The sequence below is a fragment of the Electrophorus electricus genome, chromosome 4 (genome assembly GCF_041902795.1).
Source record: "Electrophorus electricus isolate QZ-2024a chromosome 4, ASM4190279v1, whole genome shotgun sequence".
Classification (NCBI taxonomy): domain Eukaryota; kingdom Metazoa; phylum Chordata; class Actinopteri; order Gymnotiformes; family Gymnotidae; genus Electrophorus; species Electrophorus electricus.
The window spans coordinates 28,260,872-28,275,055 of record NC_137500.1 but is presented as its reverse complement, the minus strand read 5'-3'; the positions used below and the strand labels follow the sequence as shown (position 1 = coordinate 28,275,055).

General features: G+C 44.0%; 1 long non-coding RNA gene across 1 annotated transcript in view; it reads left to right on the top strand.

Moving 5' to 3' along the window:
* The window catches only part of LOC145657557 (uncharacterized), a 26,173-nt gene extending 11,989 nt beyond the window's left edge, over positions 1 to 14,184 (top strand). Inside the window, exon 3 of the long non-coding RNA XR_014123343.1 lies at positions 13,864 to 14,184. This is a non-coding gene — a long non-coding RNA (uncharacterized LOC145657557). The remainder of the gene's footprint in view (positions 1 to 13,863) is intronic.

The following is a 14,184-nucleotide window of genomic DNA, read 5'->3' as shown; positions in this document are numbered from 1 at the left end:
TGTGTGTGTGTGTGTGTGTGTGTGTGTGTGTGTGTGAGAGAGAGAACATGGGGAGACACAGGTACAGCTGAATAGAACGTAATAAAGAAAAGACAGAATACAGCGTTAAATGGTCAACACTGCTGCTAAAGTAACAGACACACATGGTCAATATCCAGATATCATACACACACAAACACACACACACACACACACACACACACACACACACACACACACACACACACACACACACAGAGTCTCGCTCTTCATCGAATGCGGTTGTCTGCTCAGGTCTGATGGCTGACACCTATGTACTTGTGTCTCTGTGTGCATTTGTGTGCTGATAGTAAAACCAATTACAGGTACTCTGTGTGCGCGCATGTCTATGTGTCTGTGTGTGGGGGGTGTAGTAGTGTCAGGCCTTGGGCTCTCTCTTTTATATATCAGTGACATCAAGAATAAGGAACAGTGAGAAGATGGAGAAGGTCCTGGGAACAGCGGAGATGTTACACAGGACCCTCAAAATCTCTCTGCTAGAGGAACCAGGCCTGAAGAAAAAAGAATGGGAACATTTTATAGATAGATAGATAGATAGATAGATAGATAGATAGATAGATAGATAGATAGATAGATAGATAGATAGATAGATAGATAGATAGATAGATAGATAGATAGATAGATAGATAGATAGATAGAAATTTGAGCTCGTGGAACATTAGGAATCTTTATGAGGTATTATTTGTTATCTTGTGTTTAAAAAACACATTTACTGATGCTTCCTGTTTTCTTGTTTTTGTGCATTTATAATTGATGATGATGGAGCAGGAGGCAGACAGGCAGAGTGATGAAGGACAACAGGTCCACAGATAGTAACTGGACAGGACTTACACTGGCTGGGTGTCAGTGCGTCAGTGTTACACTGGTACTTCAGTGCTAATGTAATCCAGTTATACCTGGGCTTCAGTGCTAATGTAATCTAGTAATCCCTGGCCTTAAGAGCTAATGTAATTCAGTAATCACTCGGCTTCAGTGCTAATGTAATCTAGTAATCCCTGTCCTTAAATGCGAATGAAATTCAGTAATCCCTGGTTTTAAATGCTAATGTAATTCAGTAATTCCAGGGCTTCAGTGCTAATGTATTATAGCAATCCCTGGTCTTAAATGCTAATGTACTTCAGGAATACCTTGTCTTAAATGCTAATGTAATCCAATAGTCCCTGCTTTTAAATTCTAATGTAATCCAGTAATCCCCAGGCTTCTGTGCTAATGCTGTACATGTTAGGTATGTGTCACAGTTGCATCTTATCAGAGCTCAGGTTCACAGAGTGGAGGCTCTATCTTCAGGGAGACTCACTGAATCAGTGTCATTAATTAAACCCACCTGCTGACGTGAGATAAATACTTTTTTTTTTTTTTTTTTTTTTTAAATCAGGTTAATTTTCTAAGTTTGAATGTTCCATCTATATAGTTTATTAGATTTTATGGTATTTAGAGGCACATCAGAGGAACATTTGAGAAAGCAGACCTCACATTTTTGCTCCTGACAGCTGTTTGTGTGTCAACTATCGCATGCTGTTAAGCACTCAGCAGAAAACAAAACTGAAACGCTGGTGCACCAGGAGATCTGATCAGTAACACTCTGACATATCTGATCAGTAAGACTCACTGACATGTCTGATCAGTATCACTCACTGACATGTCTGATCAGTAACACTCACTGACATGTCTGATCAGTAGCGCTGACTGACATGTCTGATCAGTAATGATCACTGACATGTCTGATCAGTAACGCTCACTGACATGTCTGATGAGTAACATCCACTGACAAGCTTGAAGCTCTGTTAAACTGTAAAGATCACTGTTTGCAAAAATTAACCAATCAGAAGTTAAGTTACTACTGTTCATTAAACAGGCACTGTGCATCATTTCCACAACTTAATTCAATAATTTTGGTCTTTTCTTGTGTAAGGACACATAACACAACATCAGAATAGGAAGCAATAGGAGGGATTATGTAATGATACGTGAATGTGGAGTAGTGATGAGCAAGCAAAAAGCAAACAGACACTTTGAAATATATTAAAAAAACCCCACTTTATCAATCTAAAATAAAAGCACATTTACCACCCTGCTCCCCCCCTCTAGCTCCCTCTCTTTCTCCCCCTCCCTCTCTCTCTCTCCCTCTCTCTCTCTCTGCCTCTCCTCTCTCTCTCTCCCCCTCTCCCTCTCTCTCCCCCTCTCTCCGCCTCTCCTCTCTCTCCCCCTCCCTCCCTCTCTCTCTCTCCCCCCTCTCTCTTTGCCCCTCCTCTCTCTCCCCCTCCCTCCCTCTCTCTCCCCCTCTCTCCGCCTCTCCTCTCTCTCCCCCTCCCTCCCTCTCTCTCTCTCCCCCCTCTCTCTTTGCCTCTCCTCTCTCTCCCCCTCCCTCCCTCCCTCTCTCTCCCCCTCTCTCCGCCTCTCCTCTCTCTCCCCCTCCCTCCCTCTCTCTCTCTCCCCCCTCTCTCTTTGCCACTCCTCTCTCTCTCCCCTCTATCTCTCTCCTCTCTCTCCCCCTCCCTCCCTCTCCCTCTCTCTCCCCTCTATCTCTCTCTCTGAATTAATCTTGTTCAAAACCAATAAATTAGATTCACCTGCAGATTTCAAAGGCTAGCAGAGCTAAACAACAACTTATATAATAAACCAAATACCCAGTTATGCGTCGGCCTTGTTGGTTCAGCTGTGTTTTATGTGCTGGAGGACAAACCTAGTGCATGGGCTCATTACCACATTTCAGCTTGTTCAGGTCCAGTCGAGTCAACCTTGTTTTTGCTCTGTGTTTAAGTGGACAAAGCACAACCTGGACAACGTAGAGGGACCGTCGATAACTAGTGACCTGTTGAGGAGGAAGTGAACTGTAGGTATCAGGGAAAACCAGCACCAACTGAACACACAACGGGGTCACAGAGGCTGTAGGCATGAGGGGCTGTTAGCAGGCCAACAAGCATTGGATTCCCAGGCGATAGCAACCAGAGCAGAGGACACTGACCTGAATGTGGGGCTGGAACCGGCAGTGGGGGACTGCTGGAGGCAAACCCACACACCTACATCTTAGAAAACATGGCCACATATAATTTATTGACTAATATGTTCTTTATCCAGGTACCCCATAAACACAAAAGTGCAGCCAAGCCCAGAATGCTGTTGACTGCTGTTGATTGGTTAATTAGGTTGGAGAAGCTGCAGTGATGATTGGTTGATTAGGTTGGAGAAGCTCCATTGATTGGTTGATTAGGTTGGAGAAGCTGCACTGATTATTGGTTGATTAGGTTGGAGAGGCTGCAGTGATTGGTTGATTAGGTTGGAGAGGCTGCTGTGATTGGTTGATTTAAATGGATAAACAGCAGTGACGAGCTGTTTGCCGTTTACAAGCTGGATTGCTGTCATCAGGAATTACGGGAGACTGAATGGAGACTCTTACTCTCATTCTCACAGCTGTTATTCCACAATGACTTCAAGAACCAAACTTTCAAAGAAAGTGGTCTTTGCTCTACAAACAAAGCAGGTAACTTTGCCTAAAAATGTTACCATGGCAACAACAACAACAAAAAAACAAGCAAAGGCAAGCTCCCAGTGGACAGTTAGCTTTGTGTGTATGACACCAGTAAAACCTGGTGTCTGCGTTTTCTGTTCCCGCTATCTGTCATATCTAAAAGAATTGGGTCAGGTTTTGTCCACTTCCAGTATTATGCAGCAGTTAGACTCGGGGCTGAATTAACCAGACGTTGTGGCTGGATCACTGGATCACTTGGTGAGTAGTTTTATTTATACATGTTCTGTCCTTTTTGAAGGCACACATACATACAGACACGTCCAGAATGGACTGACTACAGCCTAATGGCTCGACCTAGACGTAACCCTGATGAAGTCTGACTTCACCTCCATGGGTTGTGACTACAGCTGGGTGGCCTGACTCTGATTAGAGCCTGATGGTCTGATTACAGTCTGGTCTGTCTCTGATTAGAGACTGATGGTCTGATTATATCCTGGTCTGACTCCGGTTAAAGCCTGATGATCTGACTCTGATTAGAGCCTGATGGTCTTGAGTTTAGCTTGGTCTGACTCTGATTAGAGACTGAGGGTCTGGCTCTGACTACATATACATATACAGCATTTAGCAGATGTGCTTAACAAATCTTTGATCCTGACTACAGCCTAATGGCCTGACAACCTATAAAGCACTCTGACTACAGTCTGATTATTATTGGTTCTAACTACAGTCTGATTATTATTTGGTTCTAACTACAGTCTGATTATTATTTGGTTCTAACTACAGTCTAATTATTTGGTTCTAACTACGGTCTGATGGTTTGGCTCTAAATATAACTTGAAAGCAAATCCCATAATTTATAGTAGCTCCCATGAACGTACTGTAAAAAAGTAATTTGGTGTCATTTGTGCATCTGTTTCTTCTACTGAACTGGCTTGAGTGTTTTTCCGTTGTCACACAGGAAGCGCTTGTCCTTGGATTGTCTTTGGAAGCAGGTACAGTGTGTTTATTTTGTTCATCCTGTGTGACGGTCACAGGAGTGGCACAAGCACTGAGGCGCTCAGTACACTGCAAGGGTCTGACGACACTTAGCTCGCTTCCGCTGGCTTGCGTAAAAAGAAAGCAGGCAGTCTAACACACTTCACGCTGCTAGTTTTGTTAGCGCGGGCTGTATTACAAGACCCAAAATAACAGCACCACAATCAGGAATGGCATCGTGGCCGAGAAGGCTGACGCAGACACCATCAGCACTCTGAGGATAAGGGCTGGTCTGAGATCAGAGATGTTGAAGCCTGTGGAATAAATGTTCACAACTGAAGCAAATGTGGGAAATATGTGACACACCTGGGGTTCGAAGCAACTTTTCAACTATTATTTAGTTTTGGAACCCTGAACTCAAATGTCTGCCAAAAACTGGCAAACATACTCTGCATCTGCAAAAGAGACCACACGGCTGTTATTAGTTACTCCCTGGCCTCCCTCAATGATTTCATAAACAGACAGTTTTTTTGTGATATTAGTTTACTTGGGCATTAATTTCTTCATTATTATATTAATTTCTTCATTGTTATAAAATTGACCAGGAGATGGTTTCAGTTTCTTCCTCTTCTTCCTCACACAACTCGCCAGCTCCTACATCCAGAGTCTCACATCTCATACCAGTAATGGAAACTCCCTCTGTGCACGGTAGATGCCATATATGTCTGGTGCACCATCACAGATGTAATCTGACAGACTTTGTTGAACTTTTAACACTGAGCACTGCTGTGAATGTTCTGGGAAGACTGGAGGCGCTATACATACACAGGGATGAATGTAAAAGTTGCAAAAATAGCCACTAAATATATAATCTATTGTTGAGATTTCAGGTAATTGTTCAATCAGTCCTGACAGAATTTGTTTGAGTAACTTGTTTTGATGTATACAGATCATTAGCCACTAAAATAGATCACACACGCGCCCACTCAGTGCATTACGTTTACCCCAATCATCCGATACAAACGTATGCCAAAAAAACCCGCCTTTGTCAGAGCTTGAGGCCGTTCTAACAGACGACAGCATGTCCTGTCAGTCAAGACTGTGAAAGAACTCACAATCAAAGTGCGCTATCAGTTAATTATCCCACGCCCAACTCTTGACAGCGCGGTGATTAGCAGGCCCGCGGGCGTGTCAAGAGAAGACTCGCGCGGTGTGATAACATTAGATGCATCTGTGTCCCTCGTGCGTCCCTCATAAGTAACCTGTGTTGGTGCTGGTGAAATGTAGCGGGCAGCTAAAGGAAACGGTGCTGTGTGAAGCTCAGCGTGGAAGACATCCGCGTTAATGCTGGTGAAATATAACTGTGCGCTTTGTTAAGAAACAGAAGTGGTTGAAGTGAAACGCTGATTTAACGAGACGTAGTTTCGCTTTTCGGTGCTATTGTTTCTAGCTCCAAAACAGCAACTTCCTACCTGCTAATAATCCACCACGGTTACGGGAAGAGCGATTTGCTGTTGCCTCACTTCCTCTCCCTCGAGCAGCAGTACCGTCTCAACATCCCCACCAGCGCCGAGGTAAAAACTGTCCTGAAGATGTCAATTTGTCCATTTAATCTTATTTTTGCCTCATTGTCCTCAATCATCTTCAAAACAAACCACCAAGATAGGAAACAAACAACATGTCTGTTAATGGCCTTAATGGTCCCTGCCGTGATCAGATGGTTTATTTTAGCACCATGGACTCAGCATGAAACCACTCACAGAAATATAACAGGAAGCAAGTGTGTGTATATGAATTTGTGTGATTAGGTTAATCGCAGGGAGCATAACCAGTGTGTGTAGAGTGCACAGAGGAGAGAGACACAGAGAGAGACAAAGAGAGACACAGAAAGAGACAAAGGGAGACACAGAGAGACCTCGCCAAATTGAATTACAACCCCTACAGACCCATACAACTCCAGTAACACATTAGTTCTCATGGTTTGTGATCTCTGTTGTCATGATGTCCCAAGCAGTCAATGGTTAGAGATGCTGAGGGGATGAACCAAAACAAGCAGGTCAGATGTAGCAAACTCAAATGTAACTTTCATTAGTACATTTGTAGATCATTATTGCGTTAATGTATTACATTATTTTATCATTTTAATAGCTTTTAAATGATCTTTTCTATTTCTGTTGATTTGCCGTAAGTGTGAAATGTGGCAGATAAGTAAACCAGCCTTGTCTTGACTGATATTGACTCACTAAAATGGGCTGCACCCTCATTCTTGGGCTTTAGCATTTATGCACAAACAAACAAAAATAAGCAGCAATAAACACCCGCAGACACCCAGTATCAATCGAGTAGCATGACAACGTGTTCTGTGTTAGCAGAACTCTAAAAGGAAAGAATCCAAGGTCAGAATCTATCTGAACCCACAGACTCTAAAGGTGGGGCAGAGGGAAATATGGTTACACACAGGGGTACACACAGGGTTACACACAGGGGTACACACAGGGGTACACACAGGGTTACACACAGGGGTACACACAGGGTTACACACAGGGGTACACACAGGGGTACACACAGGGTTACACACAGGGGTACACACAGGGTTACACACAGGGGTACACACAGGGGTACACACAGGGTTACACACAGGGGTACACATCCCAAAGAAACCAGCACTACCTAAAATTAACAAAACTCAGTAAAACAGTCTCCCTGCTAACAGCCTGAGTGTTGACACACAGCACAATGCCAACATCCTTCACTAGAAAATAAAGCGCACATGACTCAGATTCCTCTGAACCAACTGTCAAACAGACCAGGCAAATATAATATTTCACACTTTGAAGGAATCCCACATCACCTTGGCCCCCAAAGCGCCTTATTTGTCTATGCACTGGTGTCTGATGTGCGTCATTCACAGGCGATCACATGCCAGGTGCCTTCAGTTATTCAGAGCGCTGAGATCGTGAGCGCACTGGTTTCTGAACCCACCCCCTCTCCTGGGCAGTGAGTGAGGGATGTGATATCCTCCACATTTTGTGGGGACCCCTCACTCTGACGCTTCATTCACAAAGCAACCAGACATCTATTTATAAGCAGATACTGTATTTTTTAGCCTGAAGCACTTCCTGTGCTCTTCTTATGTAGAGGAAGCCCCAGTCCAGAGACGTGTTCACTCCATAGGGGTTTGCTCAGGCACCGCATCAGATAGACAGAAGCTGACACACACACACTAACAACACTCTTGCACACACACAGCTCCCGACACACACAGAGTATACAGAGACACACACACACACACACACACACACACACACACACACACACACACACACACACACTAACAACATTCTTGCACACACACACACACACACACACACACAAATTCTTGCACACACACAGTGTACAGAGATAAAAACACATAAACACACAAACTTTTACAGAGTACACATACACATAAAGAGTGTACAGAGGCACACACACACACACACACACACACACACTCACTCACTCACACACACACACACACACACACACACACACACACCACACATGAGTGCAGACTGCTGTTGGAGAATGACACTCATGCCTTTAGATAGAGCCATCACAGCTACAGACACAGATCTCATATTCTACCAAATTTAAGCTTCAGTATGGGAACGTATCTTTTATGTGAAGAGCAGGTGCTCGCTCTCTCTCTCCCTCTCTCTCTCTCTCTCTCTCTCTCTCTCTCTCTCTCTCTCTCACACACACACACACACACACACACACACACACACACACACACACACACACACACACAAATACTGAAAATATACTGGTGACCATAGTCACAGAGAGACAGACAGAAGGACATACACACATGCATTGGTAAGACACACACGAACAAGAAGGGGTTCACAGCTGTGTTTAATGACCTGCGTCAAACAGTACTGTCCTTGAAACAATACTGTCCCTCAAAGAGAACTCTCCCTCAAACTTACCAAGGAATGGAGAGAGAGCACAGAGAGAATGAAGAAACAAATGACCAAAAGAATCAAGAAACGAAGGAATGAAGGAATCGATATGAAAGAATGCATGATTAAAAGAGTAATAGGGAGAGAGGATGAATGAATAATCAAAAGAATGAAGGAACGAATGAATTAAAGGGAGAGGAAGAAAATTGACTCGTTTGAGAAAATGAAGGAGAAAAGAATGAAAAAGTCATTGAATGAGAGTGGAAAAAAGAAGAAAAAGAAGGAGAGAGTGAAGACTGTTTCTGACAACACTGTGGTGATGTCACTACAATCTGCACTCACAAAAAAAACCCAAACAAATCCAGCACCAAAATCCACAACTTTTATTGAGCAAATGAGCAAGAGAATAAGATTACTGTTAAAGACACAAACAGACTACAGTGATGAAAGATTAACAACTAAAAGATGAAGAGAAATCCTGGTAGCTTTGAAGTGGTCTGTAGTCGGGGATTCTGGTCTGTAGTGGTCTGTAGTCGGGGATTCTGGTCTGTACTGGTCTGTAGCCAGGGATTCTGGTCTGTAGTGGTCTGTCATCAGGGATTCTAGTCCTTTTCTTAGCCCAGCATAGCCCAGGTCCATCAGAGCCTCCTACTTCAGGTCCTGTGTGAAGCTCCTTATGAAACACTCCTGACATTAAACAACAGTTTCCCCCCTCTCTTGAACTTGACCTCATGTCCACTGTGCTGTTGCTACTGTTTTTGATGTTTAATGTTAGATCCAGTGATAAGCTGAGTGTGTGTGAGAGCGTCTAGCTCAGGACTCTAGACATGTGTGCCAAAGGCCAGACGCCATCACTAGTGTATGATGAACACAGACTCCACGACAACATGACGAAGCTGGGATCGAATTAGCACCCTGCCAACGCAGAGATACCACCTCGTCTATCTGTTCATCACAGCATCCCACACACACACACACACACACACACACACACACACACACACTGCCGACTGGACCATGCAACCCTGCCAGGCCCCCACTTACTTCTTTTAGATCTGCAAAGCATTCTGGGACTTGGCATGTTTGTCAGTGTCTGCCTCTTTTTCTGTTTCTTTTTCTCTCTTTCTCTCTCCATCTCTCTTTCTCTCACCCCATCTCTCTGGGTATTGGGGGTCAAGGTGGTCAAGAGAGTGCTGGAGATTGGCGTCATCATTTGAGGGTGGGGGGTGATGACCTTCAGCCTGTCTGAGATACACAGCAGCTTCATTAATCATGTGAGATTACGTATGTTAGCTGTGTTGCAAGTGCCCACCTGTTCTCCTCATGTTTAGATCAGTGAGCCTGAACTGTTCTGTTCAAATCAAATATAGTTTTACCTGTAAACTCTTGTCAAAGTGCATTTAGAGAAATACACACACGCACACACACACACACACACATGCACACGCTCACGCACACACAGAGAGAAGGTACATTTGGGTTTGAGTTGTTCCCTCTTTTCTGCTTTTCAGACATGTTTAATTTATCTTAAAGTCCTCCGCCCAACTTTTCTTTCTAACATGTAAGATCATGTATGCGTCATCATTTAGCAACTATGTTAACATAATTAGACATAATAATCTAATAAACTTGCATGTTCCTTTCTAACATGTAAGACCACTTTCTATATGTCATCTTAAAATAACTGTTACATAATTAGACATAATAATCTAATAAACCTGCATGTTCCTTTCTAACATGTAAGACCATTATCTATGTATCATCTTACAGCAACGATGTTAAGATAATTAGACATAATAATCTAATAAACTTGCATGTTGCTGTCTAACATTTAAAAGCATTATCTATGTATCATCTTACAGCAACTATGTTAACATAAGACATTTTTAGACACCTTTCCCATCAGCCCTACTTGTTTACTTCAGGACTGTAGGAGTATCACTCTACCTACAGTGGCTCAACCATCACGACTTGGACAGTAATTACCTGCGGACAAACTTTTCAAATTACCACTGCACACAAAAATTAGTCGCTCACATGGAAGTCACGCAAATCAGCAGCAAATGGAACGCCAGCCTCCCATATTACCTGAGTATTACACATATTTGTGTTACAGAGAGAGAGACAGAGAGAGAGAGAGAGAGAGAGAGAAGGGGGGGGGCAGAGAGATCATTACCTGTCTTTGTGTCGTGGTGTTTATAAGAGTTAATGATATCACGCCTGCAGTGTCATTACTTTCTCTGGAATGACTTGCTGTGCTTGTTAAATGTCCACATTTTCACCACTAACGTATATTACTGGTCTGGATGATTCATTTCCTAACTGAGGGGCAGAGGCATGGCATAGGGGGAGGGAGGGGTTGAAACAGAACCAGCTGGATGGACAGTGACAGACATGTTCATTTGTTTTGCCTTTGAACTCTGAAGCACATTTGAAACAGTGATAATTAATGCATCTTACAGAGCTCTCCCACTCCCGCACAGCGCGCCGCACACAAGCACCCCTGCCCTGCTAATACACAGTCCCTGAGTATTAGCGACGGCACAGAGGAAGTGAGAGATAAGGTCGAGCTAAAGAGCTCTTTATTCTCCATGATCTTCAACAAATCCACAACAAAACAAGTATCCTAAATCTGAGGATCTGGGGAAGCGATGCACGGGATGAGTATTCCGTCTGGCTTAGACCGCTAATGTGCAGTGCCTTCCTCAGAGACCTGTAGGTTTAAATAACAAAGATAAGTATGAACAGGTGTACTTGATTAAAACTCCAGTGATTGGGAATTAAGTAGGGGTTGGACGGTGGGTGTGGGTGTGTCCTCTCCGGCGGATGACCGGCCAGCCATGACATGGATAATGGAGATGTGAACAGATGAACATATCACTCAAGTTACCTGGGGTTATAGCTCTCGTAAGACTCTGTTCATTGGTACTGAGGCAATGGAGCAGCACACTGAGAGTTGAGGTGTTCCCAGAATTCAGAGGTATTCTGCAAAAATGTGTCATCGGTATAGTTGACGCATACTTGTCCGTGCCACCAAGCAAAGCTCTTGAGCATAACCTGTTCCTCTTTCCATCATTCTCTTTTTTCTGCCCCTACGTTATCGTCCCTGAGCTCAACAGGGACAAACGTCTGACATCACAGTCAGTTGGTCATCTTGTCAACAAGGACATCAGTATGATCTAAGCATGGTCGTGCCATGAATAACGAGGCAACACGTTTAAAGAGAGAAACTGGGGCTGACTGGCTGTTATTTTTGGCTTCTTGACTGGGTCCCTTGTTTTCATGCAGCTTGTCTTTTCCTCCTTCATTCGTTTGGCCAAAGGCCCTGTAATACCCGGGGGGGGGGGGGAGGGGGCACGCACCTGCACCCCCAGCTGTGCTTCTGCTGTGCCCATACCATCCATGAATTAACAGATTCAGACAGAACCCCTTCACTGATCAGAGACCAGTCTGTGCTTCTCACATCATGATGAATACAGATACATGAATGTATTTTGAGCTCATCCTACATCAGTTGGACCCCCCTACTCCCATTGAATTCTTTAAAAATAGCTTCAGGCTGTTATTTTGAAGTGTCAACAGAGAGGGAAGGTTCTAGAAATAAGGTAACAATTATACACTTCCCCCCAGTCAGCACAGACCTAATGAGGCAGAATTAAATCTAGCCTGGATGACGCAAAGTGAGTGTTTCTGACTATAGCGTGCGTGTCCGAGCGATTCATAGGCACTGACGCTGAAAGACAGCGGTGTGGCCTTGGAGGTGGAGCTGGACAGAGACCTGCTGAGTCAGCCACGGCAAACTGTCGTCAACACCTAGAGCTGCTCACAGAGGTGCTGCTCTCCTGAGAGGGGCTGCACACAGATGACGGTAGCCGTGGCATCGTGTAGCGCAGTGGAGCTGACAGTTGCTATCATTTCCTGTGCTGACAACATTAAGGTGTAAGTCGGCGTGTTTAATGACATCTGCTTTGCCTCTACGTTTGCTCCCAGGATACATCTAAGTGTATTTAGCAGACCAGTTATCCTTACAGACCACAGACCACACAAAATGGCTGTCGGGAGTTATTACTCCATTGACATTTTTAGGAGATAAGGTTTATTATAGTGTTTGTATAGCTTCTCAAAAAGGTCAGACTCTAAAGTTAAGCCCAGGCAGTTTGGTGTGTATGTACCTAGAAATATGTGTATAATGTACATTCAGTGGTTTTTATTTCCCTGCCAGAGTCTTGTCACGTGATGCGTGTCAAACCTAGAAACTCTTCTTGATGTTGTTGAAAAAGTTCGACTGTCTCCATGTCACCGTGTTGAAACATTTTATTTACTAGTTATGTGGCATGTCCTCATAAGACAGGGCCCCCCTCACCCGCCCTGCTACCCAGACTGCGACCCTGTGGAGCTGCTGCAGTGTGGAAGCTGATTGTTCTGCTGTTGTTCTGAACATGGCCCACACCTCGCGCTGACCCCTGCGGTCGTATGGGATGCACTGTGCTTTGTGTGCGCTGTTCCCGGTGTCATAATGTCACCCTTTCATCATTTTATTCATGCAGCCATTTAATTACAGTCTACAGCCGTCTACACCAGAATGTCTCCATAAAAACTCTGTCAACAGTGGTCTCAATGGAGACCAGGACTTCTCCAGTGAACTGTGGAGACTACTGTCACAGGCAGTTAGTAGCAGGCAGGTAAGACTCCTAGGGATGTAACCCAGTAGCTCAAACTGAGACTCAGACTCAGTAGCTCAGGAACTCAGACTCAAACTCAGACTCAGTAGCTCAGTAGCTCAGACTCAGACTCAGTAGCTTAGTAACTCAGAATCAGACTCAATAGCTCAGTTGCTCAGACTCAAACTCAGACTCAGCAGCTCAGCAACTCAGACTCAAACTCAGACTCAGTAGCTCAGTAACTCAGACTCAGACTCATTAGCTCAGTAACTCAGAAATGCAGTTAAATTTGAACTAAAGTCAATAATGGAGCAAAGTGCCTCTTTATGAGACTTCGGTTTAGCAAAACCTCTTTCTTCCCATCTATTAAGACACATGATGCAGTTTCAAAGTATACAAGTGATTGAAAATGCTTTTTCACATCACCTAGAGTACCCTGTACTTATTTTTATGAACTATTTCAGTCACATGTTTTGACATTTTTATGCGTTGGAGATATTAAGCATTAGTCAAAAAATTCAAACACAGAGATGAACAGGTAGTGAGAAAGCTGTCTAGACATGTTGCAGTGTCTCAGTTCCTCTGTATAAACGTATGGTCACATCCCAGCTTCTATAAGAGGCATCATTACACAGGGTACCATCCGTTAGGGGCTTCTCAGAGAAGTCTGAGGCTCCACACATAAGACGTCTGTTCTGGAGCGCTGGACTTTAAAAGCCTTGTGTGAGGACAGCTTCATGTAAGAGTGTCTGAAACCTCTTATCACAAACAGGGTGAAGGAGGTGGACAGGCAGTGGGGACGTGGAGACCACACCACAGACGTGATCCTATAGAGCTTCGCAGAAGAGACACAGAGGACAGTTTACTTCAGATCACTGCAGTCATAAATGCTTCATTTAAAGATCTGCTGCAGATCTAGACAACGGGGTGTGTGTGTGTGTGTGTGTGTGTGTGTGTGTGTGTGTGTGTGTGTGTGTGTGTGTGTGTGTGTAAGTGAAAGAAATATATCCTTCCAGTGCTTGCAAGGTTGCTATTGTGGATGTCCACAGCAAGGTTGGTTGTTCTGGAACAAGTTGACCAGCTTTCTGCTCTT